Source organism: Manacus candei, unplaced genomic scaffold (assembly GCF_025592945.1).
Source record: "Manacus candei isolate 608988 ecotype Guabito, Panama unplaced genomic scaffold, ASM2559294v1 h1tg000017l, whole genome shotgun sequence".
Lineage (NCBI taxonomy): Eukaryota > Metazoa > Chordata > Aves > Passeriformes > Pipridae > Manacus > Manacus candei.
In genome coordinates, this window is record NW_026138065.1 from 8,708,316 (window position 1) to 8,732,993 (window position 24,678).

Consider the following 24,678-nt stretch of genomic DNA (forward strand, 5'->3'; position numbering starts at 1 on the left):
ATATGCCTGGGAAAAAACATGTCAGGAATTTACTGGTTGAGGCATCAGCTCTTCAGAAAGAGATCTAAGGGACTGAATAGGAAACTAAATAAGAATCAATATTGTTATACTTGGGAGAAAGGCAAGACATCTACTTGAAACTATAAATAGGAATGTAGTATAAAAACCAGTAATAACTGTTTTTTAAAACTCTAGTAATAATTCTCTACTCAGACTTGGTAGGACTTCAGCTGAAGTGTTGCAGACAATTTTGGGTGTTGCAACTTGAGAAGAACTTGTACCAATTAAAACAAGGCAGGCAACAAGAATGCTTAGTAGTTTAAAAATTGTGATATGGAACTAAAGCTTGAGTTTATACTTTCTATACCTTTTAGGGGTGATGACAGTCTTGTTTCTGAGAGCAATTTGCCAAATACAGGTATAGAGTCTGTCCTGTGGCACAGGAACAGAATAAAAAAAAAATTTAAACACTCTTCCTCCTTTAGTATCCCAAGAAATTACCAGTTCTTACCCCAGTGTCACTGTGTCCAGGACCCTATACTTGAATTACTGACTACATACATATTAATATACTAAATATGGAGGGGATATACACTCAGGTCTTGATATGTGACTGATGATTCTGTATCTGATAGGTACGAGCCCTAGCATACAGCGGTGGTGCCAAAACTGTCTGGGGCACAAGCCTGCCCCAGGCATTTCTCCCATCCAGCTGAATGTACAAGGTTACCTTGCCCTTGGGGCTTTGGCAGGAAAGGGTAAAGAGCTCAGCTGCAGGAGCATAACTGTGCTCTGCCCTTTTCTTCAAAGCACAACAGCCCATACCCAGTTGAACCTATTAGCATAGGCAGCAGGATAGTGTTTTCATAGACATCCAAGCAAATATCAGGTCTTCCACACAGCGACTGTAGACTCATTTTGATCAGTCATAGAGCCGCCCTTGACTATCTTGTATTTCTTCCTCTGGTTCCAACTGAGTTTCCCCAGTTATCCTCAAATTATCCTCATTGTCCTCAAAAAAACTGTTTTCAAAATCCCAGAGCTCCAAATCTGACTAACTGCTTCCATTTCCTCCTTGGTTTGGCTCTGCCTGTGTGCTGAGGAGTCCAGTTAACAAAAACAAATTGTCAAGCAGGGCTGAAGCAGAAAGGCAAAGTCAGACAGTCACTAGTGATATTACAGAACACTCAGACCCTTGTCCCAGGATGGTAGAAACAAAAGGGGGGACAGAAATTTGGAGTGAACATGGGAAATGACATGGGAGGCAGGAGGGGGACAGCTAAAACTGGAAGGAAGGAGCCCCTCTTTGAGTGTTGCAGTTATGGTCAGTGTAATAAACAGCTGTCACCACACAATAGCAGCCCTGCCACTGACAGGTCTTCCCAAATTCATTCAGATGGTGACTCCTCCTGATCAAAGCATGTGGCTGATGGAATAAAGATGCTGACCTTACAGTCTGCTTATAATAAACACAAGCAGTACAGCTCACTCAAACTGTGGGCAATTCAGACTCCTTTCTCAAGTAGTATTTGCTGGAAATCAATTCCTAATGAACAGAGTAGGTGGAAGATAAGTGAAAACATCCTATCAATACTGGCAAAATGTCACGAAGGCTTACTTCAGCTTCATCATCAATTCATCTGGCTGAATGTGAATCCTCATGTGCTGTCTCTTTTCACCACAATTGTAGAATTGAAATAATTCTTAGAGCATTCTCCCAAGGAGAGCACTTCTTCTCATTGGTATAGGAAAAATAGCAAATATCTAGTAATGCAGCCGTTTTAATTATTCAACACAAGAGTGCTTTTTTTCTTTCTAGGAAGCATGTTAACTGAAAACTCGGTGCTGTAGGTAAATGACTGCATGGTACACGACAAAAAATATTATTTGTCAAGGAGCTGTTACTACTTTGGTTTCTGTTTGTTTTTTTTTTAAAAAAAACAGAAACGGAACCAAAAAACTACAAGTTTTAGTAGTTTATCAATTCAGAACTCGAAAGTTTCAATATTCTTCAATTACACGGGCAAGGTCTTCAGAACTTTTTTAAACCTTTAATAGAGGTTTTAAGACTCTCACAGATGGAAACCTTTCTCTATTACAGAAGCTGTATTTCCTAGGTGACAAGTTGAGAATCTCATCACCTGTGGAGTCAGCAGCTGGGGCAAAATTAATTAGCGAAGATGAGAGAGTTGTCGTGCCTGAACCCTCAAGACAAAGAGAAAAAATATCCTCACCCTAACAGCAGACTTCAAGAGGAACACAAATAACTTCTTTTTCTTTTTATATGACTAAGACTTCAGTCTTAGTCATTCACTCACCTATTCAAAGCTGTTATTCAAAGCTGATATGTATTTTAGATATAGAAGAACAGCTGAACACAAGTGATAGTCAACCACATAAATATTAGAGATTAGGCATAATATTTTTTTCATGACAGTTCCCACATTTACTGATATATACTTAGTTACTTATGTCAGAAAACTGCAATTCTTGTGGGGGCTATCTGTGATTACATCTATCAGCTTGATTTATACTTAGTTTGGGAGCTGAGTTTTAACTCATATTTCTTGTAAAGATAGGACTGAATTTCATCACACATTAAAGGTGTTAATCCATTAAAGATGAAGATCAACCTTTTTCAAAACATGGATCTATGATCTGTCAAATTAATGCTTAAGACAGTCTAAGAACTTTCTTATTTACATGGTTGTTTAGCATTATTATATATATATATATATATATACACACAAACAGATATGATATCTCAAAATCATAATGTCCTTACCCCAATCCAAGGCATTCAGTTGCTGGCATAATCCCAGCTGTGAGCTCTGTTAATAACCTTCATAGATTTAGTAGATTTTAAATCAGACCCCCATCCTCTCTGTGAGAAAATCTACAACCTCCCCATAAAACCAGGGCAATGCTAGTGTAAGGGTTGGTGGATGAAAGACTTCTTTGATATTAACACATAATTGTTTACAAAACTGTCATGACCAAAAAAAAAAATCAATTCCCAAAACAATTTGCAGTGCAAATCTCACTTCTACAGCATGCCTGTTGAATTATCTATTATAACTTAGCTCATTTTAAAATTGGTAAAGACTGCAGAATGCTACATTCCCTCTAGACCAGGAGTCCTATATGTACAGTCTTGTAGGGCATAAAAAGTAATTACTGAAGATCACCTTTTCCCAAACAAGTGCTGCAGACTGTTCAGGCACTCATTTACAATTTAATCCTAGGGTCCTCACTGAAACAGGTTTTTAGGTGCTAACTAGGTTATTTAAATTCATTACATTTCAGCAAACAGAAAACATACTTTCAATTCTGTGGTAGAATTGAGGCTGTTATTTTTGTAGGGAAAAGGGGAAACAATGGAATAAGATTGTGTGATGGTTGTTGGCGGGTTTTTTTTCCTTTCACACACATATTCACTGTTTCCTGATTCAATATAATTTCTATTTTTTTCTTAACATGTTGATTAAGTTGAGTGTTAAATAATAGTTTATTTATCAGCTTTTTGAAGCTTTCCATATATATAAAAAAATATACTTTAAAATGTTTCTTTGAGCAATACCTTTAAAAGTTTAACCACCCAATACAGAGTACAACAGGATAAAGAATCATACTTCTCAAAAATGACAGGTTTTTAGTGGTCTAATTATTTGTTTTGGAAACAGTTAATGAGTGCAACCAATATGATAAGACTTGTTTTCTTATAATGAAGTATGTGATACATGAAAACAAGATATTTTTGTTCTTTTTCTAAACCCCTCTCGGTGGCTTTTTTTGTTATCACTCTGTGAAGTGAAAGGATCAGTTCATGTTCAAAGGATCAAATTTTCTTTCCATGTATGTGAATTGACATTAGTTTAGCAGTGCTCTTTTAAACGATCTGAGACTGCTTTTTGTTGTGGCCTTTTCTACCCCTTTCCATCCATTTCAAACAGCGTTGCTGAAAAGGCACTGAGGTCCAGAACCGCAAAGTTATTTCAGTGCCTATTCTTTTTCTCTGGTAATTTTAACATGAGTGAAACATTATACACCAAGGAACTCCCAGGTGATTCCCCTGTCATTTCTGGCTCTCATTCTAGAAGCATAATTATGTCAATACCACAAGCTTGTTTTTCCTGGGCTATAGTGACTGACCTTTGAGTTTCACTGAAATACTGTGTGCTACTCTGACTGACTGATAACAATTCTGCAGAACTCAGTGAGGGTCATCTCAGGTACAAGAAAAAGATCAGCACAGTTCTCACTCGGATCACATTTCAAATTAAAAAGTCAGGCTCAGGATATATTGAAGCTGTTATTTTTGACAAAAGTCGAATACCTCAAATTCTCTACTTTCAGGTAAAAGAGCATATTAAGAAAGCATTAAAAGCAGCAGGTAATCAAAATCATAAAAATATTATGTTGGTGCTTATTATTACTCACCTTCAGAGATAAGTAAAATATATTGTGTATACTGCCAACAAAAATGTATTGTCCAAATTGTATTTGTCAAAGGATGTCTTCGACCTCATAGTTATTTCAGTCATATATTGCAATGAAGTATACACTGCAAATCTACAAATATAGCACACAAAATATGATGTAAAAGATCCCTTGCAAGATGTATTATTGGACTGAGAAGGTGCCATATCAGATGATACCTGGTAAAAAAAAAATGATGGGCCTATGTCTGTTATGTTTTCCTACTCAGTTACTGAAAGTATATTACAGCTTTTAGCCTATTGCTTGGGGTCTATCCAAACCATTTGCACCCATAATAGCTGGCAGCAAAGCAATATGCTGTGGAATCAAACTTGCATTATGTGACAAAAGGCGATCTCTTTGACCTAACTTCATCACCTATTGATTTCAGGAGTTTGCATATGGCACTGTTAGGTATTTTACCTGGAGTAGTTGAAGGACATAGAATGGGTGAAGAAACTTTTGTGAAAAGTTTATGCAATATTCCGGTGCAGTACAGCTATGGAGGGTCTCCTGGCATCCACCAGCTGAAAACCCAGAGGAATCACTGGAAATCACCTGCTGGCCATATTGACCACACCCAAAGTTTGGATCATCTCATAAAGAGCAGCATCACGTTTAAACAAAGTCCTTTCTATGAAAAGTGCGAGTTACTGAAGATATGTTGTGTGAATTTTTTCCAGCGTTTTGAAAGGAATTCTGGTTGCTGCTGATACTGTTTGATTCTTGCTGTATCAAGTCTTGCAATGTAACAGGCAATGAGGAATGACACTTTGGTATGAGCCACTCAGAGACAGATGGTGAAATATCACTCTTCTAGTGTTTGGGACACAAATTTAAATAGATAGGTAATGGAATACTCTTATCACAAATTCTCTTTAGATTGTAGGCAATGGATTTGCTTATATCCATGTTTTAGTTTTTTAATTCTTAAAAAAAATACAAGTCCTGTTACTTACAGTAAAAGAGATTTATACTGTTTATCTCAAGAACCAACATTATCCTTCCTTAATAAATAATTTACAGTTATATGAAAATGTGTAAGTGCTATAAGCTGTATTCATTTCATGTTCAAAGTGATATCATGTGAAAAAAGCCCAGATTTTTTTGTTCTGAAATAGGCTGACCTATTCAGAAAAATATCAGCCAATTTTCTTATTTACAATTCTTCATACTAACAGTGGAGGACCATGAGTGTCTGCTGTGTATTACTTGAACCTTAAGTGGCAGTCTTTTACTCTTTCTCTTCCTTTTTCTGGTTTTTTTTTTGAGACACACAACATGTTAGTAAAAATATATTGATACACTAAGATACAAACAAATGATGCAAAAGTATGCATTACCCCAGAGACCTGTTTTGTAGTTGCTCCATTTCTTTCTACTTTCTACTGATCTCAGTTTGCTGTCATATACTCTCCATAACAGACTCTATTCAACTCAAGAGCTTGGTTTTCCCTTCTGCAGCATATGTCCCTAACACCTCTCCCCATATTTTTGTCAGCTGTAATCTCAAGAACCACATTTTTTGTCCTTCATAACCACTATAGCATCCTTTCCATAGCTAGTACATGCATAGATGCTATAGTATATGCTATAGATACTATATGTATAGTGTGATAAATACAGTCAAGTGAAAAGTTTCTTGGGTCTGGTGCACACAAGAAAACTTGTAAAGGGGTAATTACGGAATTATACATTTCTGTTATTTAAAGGAGGCTAATATAATATTCTTTGTGTCTTTACTTTGATAAAATAAGGCGTTTAACAATCACCTAACAATTTAGCCTCAAATTAGAAGGATTAGTATGCAGCCTTATCTGTGCTCTTCTTCACTGAAACCTTATAGTTATCTACCTAAATTGTCCTTTGAATTGGTCTGCTTAAGGCCACTGAAAGACAGTCCTGGTTAAGCTGGTTTATCCCCTGTTTAGCCTATTCACTGTAATTTAGCAATCTCCTGATTCAAGATGAGAAAATTTTAATCAAAGCTTAAATTGGGACAAGTGAATACATAATGAAAGGTTTGCAAGAGTTGAAGTGAAATACTTTAAAATCAGATAATCTCCCAATTCCAGGGCCATAATGGAGAACCTCTGAAGATGTAACACATCAACAGTAACAGAGGTGGTTCCTTGTACAAGTACATCTACAGAGATGTGTGCTATCACTTTAAAAGCTGCAGGAGGAAACCAGGCAGTAGGAGCCCTGGGGAACACTCCTGATGTCTGTGCTTGTATGAAAACAGTGACTTTGAGACATTACATCAATGCTAATACTCAATCTCTACATTTAACTTTTCTGTGAACTGGATTTAAAGATGGCAGTCCTTCTGGTTTCTTGGAGTAAGAACAGCCCAGTAGCTTCCCCAGATCACACTCAAAGGGAAACTTGTTTATGCTGCTGGGATACGACTGCAGGGCCACCACAGTGCCATAATGAGAAATGAGAGAGGGATGGTGCTGCTTCTGGACTGTTTTGAAACAGGCAATGGAGTGTATGGGGTTTTATTAATTAAATTAAATTAAGCTAAAATTTAAAAAAAAATATAGGCTTTTTTTTTTAGTTCAGCCTTTTATCAGAGAATCTGTCATGGATGCAAAGGCGTCTGAACGAGATTCTTACCCCAGCGTGTAGCCTGTTCCCACAGGACAGGGAATGAAAATAGTTCCAAAGCTGGCAGACTGTTCCGGTGCCAGGGGTGAGGGCAGACCTTGCTGATGGAATGGTTCTCAGCGGGGTCAGGGGACGGATTTTTTTGCTCAAGTCCTGTTTGCTGGTACAGTGCAATAGCCAAGCTGCTGAGGGATTTCTAGCCTACAGCAAGGGATCCTTTTGTCCACATTTCTTCCTAAGGGCTAGAAACAACTGGAAAACAGCCAGCACAGGAAAACCTTGCATTCTGTGTCGTATCCCATCCCTGGAGAGTGCAATTAAATGCTATAAAATCAGTCTGCATGTGCTGAATCATTTAAGACTGAAGCTGAGAAGGAGGATGAGAAATATGTCTTCGATTAAAATCCATGTGGAATCACACACGTGAGGACTCCCAAATCTTTCAGAACTCGGTAGTCCACGTTTTAGTTTTTCTTTGCACTACATTACACCTCACCAGATCTTAGTCCAAGAAGGCTTTGATGCCACTGTCCTGAGTGTGCTGTAGTCTCTTTATCTTAAATATATTGATTGTCACAAGTGGCTTCTAAATCTAATAGTCCATTAATTAATTAAAGGAACCTAAAATTTGTGACAAATTCTTTTCCTGTCCATACACATTCCCATTTGTCCAAATTCCTTCTAACAAATTGAGTTGACAAATCCCCTTCCCTTTAATTCACTTCTGTTTTTCAGGTACCTGCTTTTCACAGAAAATGCCAGGTTTTTCTTCTAACCTTCGTGGCGTTGTACATGTCCATTTCTTGTTGATTAGCTGGTGCTGTTTTCTTCTCATGTGAATTTTCATACTGACTCATTCTGCCAATGTGTCAGTCTTTGTATGCCTACTTGGTGCCTGACTACTGTTTGTGTCTTCACACTCTTTCAAACCAATACTTTATACATATTTTCATTGCTCTGGATTTCTGTAAGGCTCCAAAAATCTCCACCTTCAAATTCTGCCATCTTCCTTTTTATATTTATAGCAACACTATTAATTAACTTACTAATGAAATCTGCATCAAGAGTCCCATTCCCTGCATCGGTAAACTACAGCTAGCTTTGCAAGATTCAAAAATGTATATACATGTATATAAATGTTATATATACTTTACATATAAGTATATAAATGCTTTTCTGTTATCCTTGTCTTTCCTTGTCCTTAATGTTTATCGAACAAACCAAGACAGGAGGCCTACAACCTCAGAAGCTCTATCTGATTCATCCTCCAAGTCAACAGGTTTTTTATTGCTTTTCTAGATCTATTTTAAAATAATATAAATTTTCTATGTTTTGGGAGCGCAAGCATGTCTGAATGTAGGGGGCCCCATTTCTTGCCCGCGAGGTGACCACACAGCTCCTCCTTCCTGTGATACTTTGGAGAAGCTGATACTTAGCCCAAGGATAGGGAAACCAGAGGATAGTTTTAGGATGAGACCACAATGAAGCTGCTTAGCCCAAAATAGTGTTAGGGGTCTAGAACAATCTTGGATGCAGGTTGCAAATCCCACTGAGCTTCTATCACAGGTGCCAGTGTTTATTGCTTGTTTTAATGAAACTCACTGTTTGAAAAGCACCATTTCTTTCATCAGCAGGACTTAATCTTTAATGGACATCAAGATGTGGACATCATATTAGTTTTCAATAACCCTACAATAACTTTTTAAGTGTTGTTTAAGCTCCCAACTTAATCAAATGGTATTTGAGTGCCATTAAATTGTGAGCAACTGTTTTCTGAAAGAAGTGACTGATGTGCAGATCATGGTCTTCATCTCTTGGTTCCCTGCTTCATCTTTTACAATGGTCTTAAAAAAACCTATTCTTGCCATGGATGTAACCCTAGTGTAGATATTTTATTGTCCAATGTACTGCAAGACTAGGCTCCACAAAGCACTTAGGCATGGGTGAGTCATCTGTTGATTTTGCTGGAGGCAGACATCGTGAAAGTTAATTGTATGTGTGTAAGTGTGTGCTTTGCTAGATCAGGGTCTACATCTGTTTAAATAAAAAGTAAAACAAACAAACAACCCCACCCAAACAGAAACAATCAGCCAACCAACCAAAAAAATCCACCAAAAAAAACCCACCAGACCAAACCATGATCAATAGTAACTTAAAGTAAGTAAAAAGTACAATTGTGATAGCTATTGCCAGTTCATATGGTAGAAAATGGAATAAAGATATTTAAGAAAATTCCATTTCTCTGGGACTAAGTATGGTAGGATTTTTTCTTTTTGAAACAAGGTTTTGTGTAGTAACATCAAACTAGCAACACACCTGTATGTAATTTTTCCAGAAAAAATATCCATGTTACAATAAAATTAATGTTTCCTTGATAGTCGAATATCTAGAGGATCAGCCATTTCCGACTTCAGTTGAAGAGTGTACAGATAAAAACATGAAAGTCTTATCAAGTGATGAGAAAAAATACGTTTGGGTTAAAAAGTATCATAAAACATATTTTATTTACTACTGCAATATCTGTGAAAGACAAGACTGCTTTTTTCAGGTGTTAGTTTTCATGCTTTCCCAAACATACTATACATGCACTTATTAGAGAAGAAATTTCAGAAATTCATTTTTATTTCAATGAACATATCATTAGATTCTCGAAGAACATTATTTTGAAGGTAAGTAGGAATTCTGAACTGACAGAATACCTACTGCTTCTTAAACTCTCTATAATGTTTATGTGTTCTGTATTAATACAATAATTTCAGAAGCACATTGTTACAGCTTTTACGTAAAAGCTGTGAATAAATTGAATGCATTTTGATTTGATTTTTCTCTCTAAGTAAAATAAAGCTTATCATCTGGTCAAACTAACATTTTGCTGAAAAACTTGAAAAGAAAATTGAGTCCTTTTTTTTTAATAATGCCACAACTCTACACAGAAATTTTCATTTTCAAAATGAGACTCAAAAAAAAAAGTTTTAGTGAATGAATAACATGTTGAATATGTTTCTGTTTATTGGAAAGGTTATGCGAAAAACATCCCCAAGCAGCATGGTGACTTATTGGTATAATAATTTAAGGAAATAAGCAGATGAAATTCCCAGAAAACTAAAAGAGAAGAAAATTTTAGTGTTCTTTGTATTAAGTGCACTTATAAAATTTTTACTCCACTGTGTTGTCTCTGAAGGACATGTACTTGCAATAAGTAAGAATTTTACCTATTGCATTTTACCTTCAAATTTTTAATTTCCAAAATGAATGCACATAGATTTTGAAATAAAAGTCCTCAAATTGGGAAATTAAGGGTTTGTTTGTTTGGGGTTTTTTTGGTTAGTTGTTTGATTGGTTGGTTGGGGTTTTTTATGGGAAGATTTTCTGGTTTTAGTTTCAGTGTTCCACCTCTACTCCATACGCAGTGACCTGCTGGTTTGGAAAAAAAAACAAATTCTAAAAACTAGTAGTGTTTTAATTACCTAACTTAATATACATACTTTAGGTTAATGCAAAAAGTTTTCTCAAACATTGAATAAGTGCTTTAAAAATCTTCAGCACTAATTTTTGCTTGCTTATTTCTATCCTTGTTTATAGAAGTAAAAAGTTTAGACCCATATCTTGTATTTCCTGTCATTTTGTGTTATATCCATTGACACTTGAACAACAATCTCTTTGGAAGCATATATAGTAGGACACTTGCAAATGAGTGCTTTAAAATTGCTTAAAGAATCATCAGAAAAGGTATTGACAAAACCAAGTTTAATATATAGTTGGTTGGCAATGTTCGCTCTACTACTTAATAAGTGGTTAAAGTACACAGAGAAAAAGAAAACTAATATCTAAAATTGAGCAATCTAAAACTAAAACCAACCAAAAATCTACGCGGATACTGGAAAAGGGTAAAGATAGGAAAAGGTAAGGACAAAAGGAATAAGGGAGATCCTCCGCTTGAGTCACAAGGTTGAGATGAGACCTCGTTGCCAAACTTAGCCCTGGACTTGATCAATGGTTCAGGCCTAAAGGTTTAATAGCAGCAACTTAACAAAGAATTCTATAAGAATTTACTCTAAGTACAACAGTAACTTATTTATAGGTCTAACTTACTTACAGATCTAAAGTACTTGAGAATCTAAGGGAACAACATTCATAGCACATTTACTACAGCATATTCACACTTGCACATACAGACATAAAGAATTATGTAAAAGATATATCTGTGAAAAATTCCCCTTGAATTCAGTGAAGTACTTACATTGGATGCCTTTATATCTGCTCAAAGGATAAAGGGTTAAACCTCAAGGAAGAGATCTTAGCCCAGACTCCATCGACACCATTTGGCGGTGGTCCTCCAAGTGTAGCAAACTTGAGAGTTGACTGGCTCTGAGAAGTGTCCCACTCAGAGGGACATCACTGTTCAAAGCCTGCTGTGGTCTAGAAGAACTCAAAGGGTCTCACTTAGGACTGCTGTTTATAGGGTTGTAAGACTGTTGGCTTCAGTCATAGTAATTTTCATCCTGGCAACTTTCTTTGAAAGTTCAACAACAAAAATGTTGTTCCACTTGAGTTGTTATTCGGGCAAGAAAAATAAGTTTCCAAGGTTGTTCGTTAAAAAAAATCAGGAGCTCGTTAGGCAGCACAAGTTTCTGTGAGCAGACAGTGTTTCTGATAAGGTCAAGAGAAACTTAGCCCAGGTGTTGCTTGTCAAGGCCAAGACCTAACGAGCATTTTTGACATCACAGGGTGGCCCAAGGAAGAGTGGGGAAAGAGGCACCACCACAGACACATACGTGCTAAAGATGATTAAGAATGATTTCCATATTTATGGCCCTATTAATCACAGACTATATACTATGAAAACTCTGTCTAGTGTAGAGATGTGGCAACCACATTATTAAACTTTTAATTACTATCTGGATTCCAAACTTCAGGGTTTTTTTATTTCATTGATATTCAAAAGATGCAAGTGTCATTATTTTGTTAGAAATCACCCCTGTTCACCCTAGTTACTGTAAGTAAACATATAATTATAGAATCAACCACATTACTGAAATCAAATTATCTTTCAAGAAGATGTGTTTTGCTAGGACTGGGGATCCTGGTAGGGAAACCTTACTGTGACTAGAGCCATATGGGTGGTTAGCACAGTGCAGCAATATAACATATGTGACAATAAATGAGGAGAGAATTTGGAGAAATTAATATGATTTTATTCCCTAATTTTATTCCCTAATTTGACATCATGAGGTGTGTTGATAGGACTAATATTTGGACTTCCTCAAATCTCTTTTCAGATATTGCCTTATTTTTTGTCTTTGTTATGTTCAGCACTAAAAGTGAATTTTACATCTTTCTCCCCCTGCTTGATGAGTCATATCCTTAGGTCACTAGAAAAATAAAGCTTATTGATTCGGTCTTCTGTGAATTTGACATTGTTATCTAGGTTCATGTGATTCATGCTATCGTATTGAGAAAAATCTTTATTTTTGGGGAGTGTATGAAGGTAGAACTTCAATGTAGGAGAGGATTTGAGTCTGTGGGAGATGAGAAAGCGTGCTGCACATCCTTTTTTTATGAAAATTAGAGATTAAAATATTAACATGCAGAGACTGTTGGCAGAAATATAAACAAATTATTTTATCTGTGTAATCTCTGTTCCAGTAAGATCAATGAAAAAAACAACTTCCTTTTAACTAGGCTACAAAATAAGGATGAGAAAAGAAAGTAGCGGTCAATATATTAGTGAGTTTTTGCTTTTTCCACATTTTTGGAGATGGATAAATGTTTCAGGGATGAGTTACATCTTGCAGTGAGGCTGTAGGGGTAGCACAACCCTGTTCCTTGTTCTGCCCTCCATCTTTGATCATACTGAACCATAGGGAAACACAAATTCCTCTAGAAGATCCAGGAGGGAAAATCCCCATGTTACTCCACTTCAGAGGGTGACAGCAACACACCTTTCCCCCTGTATGGCTGGAATGACTCAGGTAAATCCTATTTTTGTCTGGTTTTCTCTTTTTCTCACCTTGAGAAAATGTGAAGAGTCTATGCTTAAGCGCAGTAATTGTATTTTCACCTGGCCAGTAGTGAGATGAAGGATCCACTCCCAGTTCCAGGAAATGTTGCCAAAAGTGATGATTATATCAAAGTCTCATTTCCCTTTCTCTTTTTCTTTTTCTTTTTTTTTCCCCTTTTTTATTCATCATTCAGAATGAGGTAGTTACCTAGCTGTGTGTTTACTCATTAAAAAAGCATAGATGCAACAAGCTCCAACAGGCAAAAGATTAGTATCATTGTCTATTGCCTCGTGACTTTATTTGATTTGAAGATGAATATGCCGTAAGTGAAGTTTTGAACTGCTGGCATGTGATTCCATGTGTGAAAGTGATTGTGTAAGGAGTATGTGTAACAGCCTTTGGCCATCATTCCAGCCTCTTTGTTTCCAGTGGAAGCTGTTATTGACTACAAAACTAAGCCACAGCCTGCCTACAGGGCTGATGAAGACTCCTGTAATTGTACCTGCTTTATACTCACACTTTGTATAAAACCTATCTATTCAGACATAAGACAGACAAAAAAACCCCAACAGTATGGACCCCAGAGACTCTTCTAAATCTTATGTGTGGAGTTTTCTTGGGTATACCATTTTTTATTTTTGAATTAAAAAGTTTAGGTATTCATTTAAGGCATGACAATCTTTTCTCTCTGTGTGTGGCAAAATTATTGTAAATTTTACTCTAAATCTCCATTATACACAAGAGAAGACTGAGAGCATTGGGAAAAGAAAGGTGTCCCTCTGTGACACACACTCTGAGTGTGTTCTGTTCTGGTCTCTGAATCTCAAGAAAGATGTAGAAGTACTAGAAAACATGCAAATTGCCCAAGACATGCCTTGGAAGACAAGGCTAGAAAATTTGGACTGTTTAGTTTGGAACAGAGAAGACTGAGGGAAGCCATGACAAAGCAAATCATGCAGGTGATAGTAAGCAGAATGCAGATCCACAGTTCACCAATTCCCACAATACAAATACCTGGGGACACTGGATGGTACTGAAATCAGTTTAAAATATTTAAAAGTATTTTACACCATGGGCGGCAAACTTTGGGAACTTTTCACCACAGGAGATTGAGGATAGCAGATGGTTTCAGCAGATTAAAATTGCAAAGAATACTTGTGAAATGAGCAAGCAGGAATGTGACCTGCAATATCTTTAATTCAATGGTAGTGCATCTTAGGGAACAAGGACTGATAGAGAAAATTGTCAAGGTTTTGCCACTGTCAGAAACCAAACCCTGTGCTAGATGGAGTGTTAGCTTAATCCAGCAGGATATTTCTCGTTGTCTTCCTGTTATCCTAGGAAGTTCAATTACCACAATCTACCTCTTCTCAACAACACTGACTTTTTTTTTTCTCCCCTGAAATATCCCAAATATTGACATAAATATGTTTACCTTGAAAATTTTGTTGTACTGAGACTACTTCCTAGGAATTCTTCAGTGAACCACCAGGAACTTTCTCTTTGACTTTTTGTGTATGTGTTTAGATGGAAATTTGAATTTTCTACTAAAAATCGCCTCTATAGTCTTTGTCACAATTTTCTTCATGACTCTTCACTTCTGTTAAATAATTCTAAAGAACTACTCAACTGTTCAAAGCCATCAAAATTCAACTATGACTTTAATACTGTCTTCCAATATCAAACCAGTAGCAGATTGTTTATCTCAATGACAACAGCACATGCTGTTAGGCAGGGTGGTGTAGTTCCATTAAGTTAAATGAAGCAGTTGTCTTAATAGGTCTCCACATATCCTGAACAATATTTATCTGCCATAAGTTCCAAAGGCTGAACCTAAATGAGCACTGGAAACAATTTCTGACAGGGCCAACTCATTTAACTGTAATCTTCTCTGTCTCTGGTTGAAACTACACTTTGTTTATGAATTCCATTGACTAAGATGTTGTCTGAGACTGTCTAAGATTGGAGCATGTCTGATGCAACCATGCAAGGCTTAGGAACCACAGGGTATAAAGTGAGCTTTTGGAAAGAGAGGAGAGATTTATCTATGTCTGGCAACTCTGAGCACTAGTTTAATGATAATTTTTAACAGTTCAAATATTCATGTAAAGTAGTGTAAGCAACACACAGACCTGAGATTTGACTGTTGAAATAAATGTTTTCCAAAAGGCTGTGTAAAATATTTCTTAGCAATGCTTTAGTTCTTGGGGATCTCTTTGATAACATTTTTCTTTCTAGTCTCTGAGAAACAAAGTTAGAATTCATAAAGAAGCTAACTTCCTGTCCCACCTCTTCTGGGGGTTTAAATATTCCTCGCCTTCAATCTCCCTCTTTTTATCTGCAATGCCCCAAGGTCATTGTCCCACTCACATGGAAAGAAATGCCTAGAAAACTGAGCAAGGACTTTTGCAGTGAAAGTGATTTCAGACTAATTTTGTTTATTTGTTTGTTTGTTTACTTGTTTTTACAAATGATGCAGTTCTTATTTGGCAAGTAAACCCTTCTGCTTTTCCTGACTTTTCCAAGATCTCTCTTGGTAACAGAACACTGCTCAGAGACATAATTGTGCCAGTCAATTATCTATGGGACATAATTATGAATTTGGAAGCTACAAATCTCCTATTAACTTGTAAGTTTTAAGTATGAGGTGTCGTTTGAGGCTTGTTGTGTTTCTAAGGAATTCCTTAATTAAATCTTTTTTAATTCTTCCCCCTTCACGCTCTTAGTAAATTGCTGGCAACAAAAATGGCAAATTACTGAACACAAAAAAGTTTAGACAGAATGATAATTTAGCTCATTTTAGCACAGCCACCCACAGGAAACTTTTCTATGCCTATTTCCTGTTCTGAAGTTGCACTTAAAATATTTCTGATCTTTAGGATTTCCTACTACTCTTAGAAAATGCACATGTAATTTCCACTCTGTAATAATTTTAAAGGGCTCTTATTTTTTTCTAACTAATTTTATTTCTTCTTGCATTAACAAAATTGCCATTTCCTAATGCAGTTTCTTAATATTAAGGCATAAATCAGGAGATATTACAGAACACAAATGACTGAAATGTCTGTTGCTTTTTTCTGCTCCTATGTGTTCAAAGTGGATGTAAAGTGTTACTAGCTCACAAATGGCAGGATTTGTACAATCTTTACACTTGAACTTCAAGCTGATCTAGTGTAAATGACTATATGGGCTCTGGGCTCTAGGATGTGATACCTCTACTTAAGTTCCATAACTAATAATAACAACAACAACAACCACTTCCCCCCTCCCCAAACCTCTGACATAAAATTCATTGTGAGGAGTAAGGATCCTTTTTTCAAGCTGGGACTTGAAATCAGTCTTAGAAAGGTCTTTGGAAGGCAAATTGCAACCACCCAACAAACTACTTATACATGTGCTTACCCTTAGCAGTCCTACTGAATTTAAGGAGACGTTTCTGCGCATGAACTTGAAGATGGACTTTTGTAGCTTTTTTCTGTTGACCAGGAAACATTCAATCAACATTCAGAAATATAATATGTTACTTTATTCATGTTCCAAAACATCTGATTTCATTCCTTTTCTTTGTTTTCCTCCATGTTCCTTCACAAAGACAGTGAGGGGTCTAGAGGAGAAGTCATATGAGGAGAGACTGAGGTCACTTGTTCTGTTCCACCTGGAGGAGACAGGGGGAAACTGATCGCAGACCACAGCTTCCTCTCAAGGGAAAGCGAAGAGACAGACACCAGTCTCTTCTTCCTGATCAGTGACAGGACCCAAAGGAATGGCACGAAGCTGTGTCAGGGGAGGTTTAGGTTGAATATTAGGAAAAGGTTCTTCACCCAGGGGTGGGCACTTGGAACAGGCTCCCCAGGAGACTGGTCACAGCACAAAGCCTGACAAGATTTCGTTAAGTGTTTGGATGATGGTCTCAAGCACATGATATGATTCCTGGGGTTGTCCTGCTCAGGACCAGGAATTGGACTCAATGGTCTTTGTGGGTCCCTTCCAACTCAGGATATTATATGATTCTATGATTTAGTAGTTTTCTGCCTGAGAATTACTGCTAGCATAGCTCTACATTTTTAGTTTTGAGCATGCCTAGTTTTGGAATGTACTGACATTTGATTTATGATTTGTTCATCCAGACCTTCAGGCTTCACAGACAGTGAATTTATTTCCTAAGTTTCACAAACAGGTCCAAAATATCTTTAAAGCTGCAGAAGGTAAAAAGCAAATGAGTCGGGGTCAAAATGATGTCTGTACTGCTTCTATGACAAGCTTTCCACAATTGTTCCTGACTTGCAACCATGTTAAAATATTCACTAAGAGGAGGGAATCAGGTAGCCTATTTAACTTCAGATTCCATATACTCACTGAATAATAAACATCTTTCTCCTAGGAAAAATCCCACAAAATATTGCATATGTACATGCAATAAAATATTATGATGTAACACATTTATGATGGATAAACAGTGACTTTACCAGCAATGGTCTCCTGTTGAAGGAAATGAATGATGTCACTTTAAGCCAGATCAAAGCTTTCCAGCTGATGCAGAATTCAGTCTTAATAAAACAAGAATTTTAGAGCCAAAGAAATTGGCAAGTTTATTTAGGTGGAAGAGGAAGCATTGCTACATTGATTTAAACAGCATTTTTCACTAAGGAGTATACAAGGCTGCATACCATTTACAAGTCAGTTAAGCTACAGCTTGGAGGGAAAAAAAAATACAGAGAAGGAAATAAAAGACAGAATAAACTAATTTCTAGAAAATCACAGTCAGTAGTTTTAAAAATACAGCTTGAAAAATGTGATTACAGATTTTAGTATGTGAGAGAATATTTTCCTGCCCAGTGTAGCCATGTAAGTCATCAATTTGTTATTAATTACCTGTAGTTCCTCTTCAGGACTGCATATCCTGATTTTAAATGAAGAATCCTCACCTGAGATGAGTGCAGTGTGAGCGTGGATATGTCCAAACTGGGAGTGTTGACTACATTGCTAGGGGGCTGGGTATCATGCTAGCCGGTGTCTTTGTGGGGAGAATGTTTTGCAAATAGAGTCAAACATATAGTAATGCAGCACTGTCTTGTGGAGACAGTGTACTCAATGGTGCTGCAGAGGCTCATATTTCTACATCTGAGAAAACATGGAGAAAACATTGCTCCCCAAGTCCTGGAGCAGGACTGATGATACTACTGAATCCACTTCCACAGTGCTCAGACACCCAGACAGTGAGATCATATTAAAGATGTGTTTTCCATGGATGTAACAATTAGAACACCCCTATCAGCCACATCTATTTTATGTGGGTTTCTGCTGTTAAATTTATAATTCTGTGGCAAATCATATACTTTATCCCACCATTTTCTAGGTCAAATTGCATAGGTCAAACTACATTAAAACTAAGACTTTATTTGCAATATTTACCTACAAAAGTCTGAACAGATGTAGCACAGTTTACCAGTAAATTGGCACTAATTTGTCACTTCATTATTTGTGTTCTAGGAGGCGTTTTGGCTCATCAAAGTCTCTGAGACAGGAGCGTACCCAACTCTCCAAGCGATCAATACATCTCCTGTTCTGAGTCTAGCTCACAACTAGAAGAGGGAAGTACAGTAGGGCTGAGGTTTGTTGTAGAAAGGGTGTTGACAAGACTCCCAGTTTATGCCAGTATCTGATAACTGATCAACCAGATATATCTCCACCTACAGTATAACCATATCATTTTTGTCAGAAGCTTCTTTCCATTCATGCAAACTTTTCTCACTTTCCTTGCTTTGTATTTTGTGCAAGGATTTTTCCTTAGGAAACCTCATACAAGTGGTAAGCAGACTTTGTGCAGCAGCAAAGTTCAAAATTCAAGTAGAATTGCTTTATTAGTAACCACCATCAGATTTTCTTTTATTCTCCTTTCCAACTACCCGGTCTCCCTTTCTGGAGATTTGAAACCATATTTACATGCATCCTTGACAGTCCTTTCTGCTGTTTACAAAACATGTGGAAGGTGTGGAGTACAGATGCTTTCTGACACACAGCAACACTACTCTTTGGCACACTCTTTCACTGCTTTTGTTATAACATTCAACCAAAGAGCATCTGAAGTTAAGTTAAAAGAGCCCTGTTTGCAGTGAGAAGTGAATTATCAATATGCTAGCCCTAGAGAGGAGAGGCAGGATGGGTAGTGAAGTGAGGTTACTGTGAAGTGTGCACAAAGATGATCGCTCAATTCAAGGAGTTACATAAACCATAAAGGACCACCCTTGCCTTGAAAACAGCAGTGTGGTCTTTTCTGTTGTTCAGCGCTAGTCATGGGTGATGGAAGAACAAGACAGTCTTACAGTCCTGTAACAGTCTACTAATTGATCTGGACTTTGGTTAATCTAAATTAATGAAGTTATTCTTTGCTCATTACACATTATTACTGAAGATTGGGAAATGGCAATTAGGAACAGAATAAGCAGCAGTAAATGGTAGCTATACAGATGAGTCAGCAAGGTGGCCCATGTGTTGGAAAAGACAAAAAGACCAGTGAAGGGGAAAAAAAGGGGGCTAAAACATTTATTTTTATGTCTAACAAAGAATGAACATAAATAGTTTAGTTTTTCAGTCTCACCCTCAGACAGGTAGATGTGCTTCATTGCCTCCCTTATTAATTCAGTGACTCCAAATGCATATAACTACAGACTTTGATTAGGTTAAATACCTGAGGATATGGGAGCAGATCAAACCTTGAATGCATCCTTAAATAAATGAGGAGAAAGAATAAGAAATTTTGTAAAAAAATAATCAAAATAGTTCTTAAACAGACTGTAAGTCATATCGAATTATAAGTATAAAAATGCGTATTTTAAGTAAAACTGGCAAGTGTTAAAAAGCCAATCCCTTCAAGAACATATGCCAGCAAGCACTTTAAGCAAAAACTTCGAGGAACCAACATATTGTAGAGGAACTTCTTGATACTCAGGGAAAACATTAGATATATATTAGAAGATACTAGTATGAAGAAACTTTATAGTGTTTTGTGAGCACTCATCCTCTATCAGTGCTGGTATCAGTCAGTGTTTTGTAAATACAGTTGAAAGATTCCAAATCTCTTAGATTTCCACTCTGTTAGATAGCAGTGTTTCCTAAGATCATGCTCTATGGTGAACTTGCCACTGGCTGCCTCAACAGAGGAGCCCTGAAGAGGAGGTACAAGGACTCCCTGAAACAACATCTCAGCCTTGGCCACTTTGATCTTCATCATTGGTCTACTCTGGCCTCCAACTGGGAGGTCTGGAGACACACTATCTAGAACGCTGCTGCTTCTTTTGAGAAAGCACACAGGATCACTCTCGAGGAGAAAAGACAATGCAGAAAGAATCGTGTCTTGCCAATACCATCCAAGGAGTCTTTCTACTGTGCCTTTTGCAACTGGACTTGTCTATCTCGCATTGGCCTTTTTAGCCACCAGTGTGCTTGTAGCAAACGTGGGTAGAGCCCTTCCCAAATCTTCGTTCGTGAAACCTAGCCATGATTGAGACAGCAGCGTTGGGCAGACATGGGTTACTTCCAGCATTAATACAGTTCTGACATTCACCTTACCCACAGTGGTGATGTTTAATTTTCTTACCACTAATTGTAAGCAAGGCATTGTGACCTAACTTACATGTAGGCATACGACAGCAGGGAAAATGGATACTTCCCATTGCTCGTAGTAGGACTAGACCCAGAAATTGTACACTAATATATCAAGGATGCAAATTTGACAAATAGGTAGTACTCGCAACTCTGAAGAACATAAGGCAGACCTTCAAAACTCCTAAGAACTGACTTTAAGTCATCAATAAGAAATAGCATTTAGAAATCTCTGTTATAGTCTCTCAGATTCTAAACTGAATATGTTTGGTCCCATCTTCCCCCAGTAATTGTGAGAGTTTGGGATTGTTTTGCTCTTTTTAATGAAGATGGATGCTCACGTGAATCCATGACTTTATAGATTAAGAAAACTCCACAAATAAAAAACCTCAACCAAAACACTGTCCTACTAAATATGCCTAGGTTCATGAAACTGTTATGATAATCATTAATGCTTAAACACAATAAAAAGTGAGGGCTACATCTGTGTTTATCCCGTGTCACTCAGAAAGAGTGATGTGTTAAAGATGCAGTAAAAATATCTTACTGAGAAGGAATCTGACATTCAAATTAAACCTTTCTCTGGTAAGGACCCAAGCACTCTAGTACAGTTAGATGTACCACAGAAGGTAACGTTAGGTTTTCTTGCCTAGGGCTAGATATGCTTACTTGGAGAAATTTGAATATAAACAGTTTTCCAGACCACTTAGGAGGGGTTATACTGAAAGGGAAAAGGGGAGAATATTGACAGTAGCTGAGCCACAATGTTACTATCCACCATTGTTTATTCATTCAGAGACTCCTAAGTTATGTTAAACATCTTCCAGCTATCCTTTCTGACATCTTGACCCACCACTACACTCCTCTGCAGGGAACTCTCTTTACCTACACTGGCTCCACATCCAACTCTGACCTTCATTAACTCACAGAGGTACAACATGGAAAGCAGGAAACAAAATGAATATTATCTCTATAGGAGAGGCACTGGGAAATGCCAAGGTCACTCTACAGGAACTGAGGAGAAATTTTAGTTGTTGTTAGTGAATGATGACACTGATCACCCCGAAAATTGTACTAGGTTAGGATCCCAATGTGCCAAAGCCCAGCTGGACAAATTCATAGCAATCAGTGGCCCAAAAAGCTTATGGTCGAAGTCAGACTAGTGTGGTAACATACCAGACCGCCTCGAAAGAGATGGAAGCTGTTAGAGATGAGCAAGGCAGCTAGAGAGAAAATGCTGATATGGGAGACTGACAGCAAGGCCTGTTCTTTTGGTAGGTTCAAGTGTATAAAGGGTATTTGTAGTATTATGGGAAGAAAGGGATTACTTTCAGCACAGAGTAAAACACCATATATTGAAACATGTATGTGTTATTCTGCATCCTGCCTTTGAAACTGAGACCTTGATCAAACCTCTTCCATATCTGCTCCTCTTTCCAACCCTTGCTGTTCCTATCTATTTAGCTTTTCAAAGGAAAAAAAAAAGTCTTTCAAAGAAAATCTCTTTATCTTAGTGTGCTAATCTCTTTCAAGCCTTTAACTGCACTGGGTAAATAATAAATGTAAAATAAAATAACTAGATTTAAAATATATATCTCTGCTGCAATTGAAATGGTATAACATCTGTTATATTCAGGACCAATTTATAATAATATGTGCTGGTTTTCTGGTTTGAAACATCATTTTTAATAAATATCTTTTTTTGCTGTTTACATGCATTGTCTTTCGATAGACATTGTGAGTTTTCATCATATCTATTATATGCCATATATACATTAAGTATTGGCATAACTATTTTTTATTTTTAAAGTATTTGTAGTACAGTAGAATTTATGAAAATCCATGCACTGTGCCCACAAGTATGAATCTGATGCTCACATTTGAGCTTTGTTTCAAACTCTATGAAGCGGTTTGAGAAACAGGGCAGATGTGACTGTTCCTAGGTCATCCTCTTCCTACAAAAGCCAATCAGATTTCCAGACCCCAGCTACGGGTTTTAACTGGATTCTTGATGGGGTGGTGTAAATAAACAGTTGTCTTATGTTAGAGAACTTCATATGAGATAAGTCGATGAGTAAATAAAGTGTTATTTTCCAGCACCTTCAGAAAACACAAAGTTAAAGATCACATGCTACATAAGAGATCAGAACTTTTCTCCAAGTTTCCCTAGAAAAAGCATTTTACCCCACCTCATAGGCCTTAGGCATTTGATTTGCTCTGATTCATCCTTTTATATAAACAGAGAATAATAGAGGTGCCTTTCATAATCTTGCAGAGAAAACATTGAATCCTTGAGGTGTGGTACCAATTACTGTTACAAATTTCATTGAAGAAAAGAGCTGAGTATAGAAGTCATGGATGTGTCAAATGGTAAGATTGTTTGCTAAATGCAAATGGTTAGATGGTTTATAATCATCCATGTTTAGTATTGATCTCAAAACGTAGACCCAATTTGTGAGAAATGCATTTAATTTTTTGCTTGACTTCTTTTCTTTCTCTGATTTCCTTTAAACTAAATGTCATTCATATAAACTTTTGTTCCCTCCAGGGCTGTCAAAATTTTACTAATTTTTTCTGATATGATTTGTAGAGAGATTTGCAACAATGAATACAAGATGATAAAAGCAATATTTTCATATTGCAATATAAATATCTCCAGCTTGGTATTGTCGATGCACAGCCAGATTCTGCTATTTGTACTGAGAGAAATACAGTCTCATGCTCCCTTGTTTGCTCTGCTATGGCAGCATCAAAAAGGAAGAGCACTTCTTAGAAATTTCCCTGTAGAAAAGAAAATGTCTTCCATAGTCAACTCTTTACTTCCCCTTTTCCTCAAGACATCTCTCAGACATGCAGTTGTTTGGTGAGTAGTGTGCATAGCTACATACTCAACTTGTGCCAAGCATTTGAATATCATCCTATTTAATTTGTTGGAGATCAGACTTCTAGAAGGAACAGGCTGAGAAGCTAATGAAAGATCTTTAATTCCTCTTCTGGCTCCCGATAGCTTTCTTTAACAGAAAGCTGTTACAGAAAGCTCTAGCAGGAAGTGCTTTTGGGTTCATTTTTCTTGCATCAAAGTGTTAAATTATACAGGCCTCTCAAACTAGGATTTAGGACCAGCTGTGAAAGAAAGAAAACTACTCTGCTAGAGGATTACAAGAATAAGATGTTTTCTGCCTTCAACCCCAAGTCTGTGCTGTTTTAGCTCTCAATCTCAAAACCATATGAAAAGCCTTGTTTCTTCTTTGGAGGGGAAAGAACAGCAAAGCAGCTGTCCTCATCTGCTGTTCGAGATACCAGTCCTAAAGTGTACCTCCAAAAAGCCATGTGCACTCATGGTATTTTGAAAATCTCTGCAGTTGTAATTGATCTCCAAGCTAGCGCATGGATCCCTGTACCCCACCAATTCTCAGGCTTCTTTGCCCAAATCTAGATGAAAACTGAGTACAAGAAATCCTTTTCCACTCTTTCCAGGTGATCCTGCTCTTGATGCAGCTTCTTGCTCAGGCTGGGCAGCACTAACTCTGTGTGTAAGACATAAAGACACACATGTGTGGAACATGCATGTCTTTATGCCTCACAGGCAGGATCAATTAATAACTTTCAACAGAATAATTTTCTATCTAATCTTGTTTGAATATTTGTTGCATAATAGCAAGCAATTATAATTTGACAGCTGAATTTGATTGTGTTATACAAATGCCTGTTTAGTTAGGAGATCAATAAATAAATTGATGAGTTTATTTTCCTCATAAGAAATGGATATTTTTAGGTAATTTAAATTGTTTATGAAATAAATGATGCAACAAAAAATATGTATTTAAGACTAGAGGTAAGAGATTTTGAGGACTGAAAATTAAAAATCAACTATAAGAAAGAGCAGTTATTGTATGAAATTAAAGCACATTTCTGCCATACTGTGAGTTCATTTAATTCAACTAGATCTGTTATATTTTAATATTTTCTAAACAAGCCACCC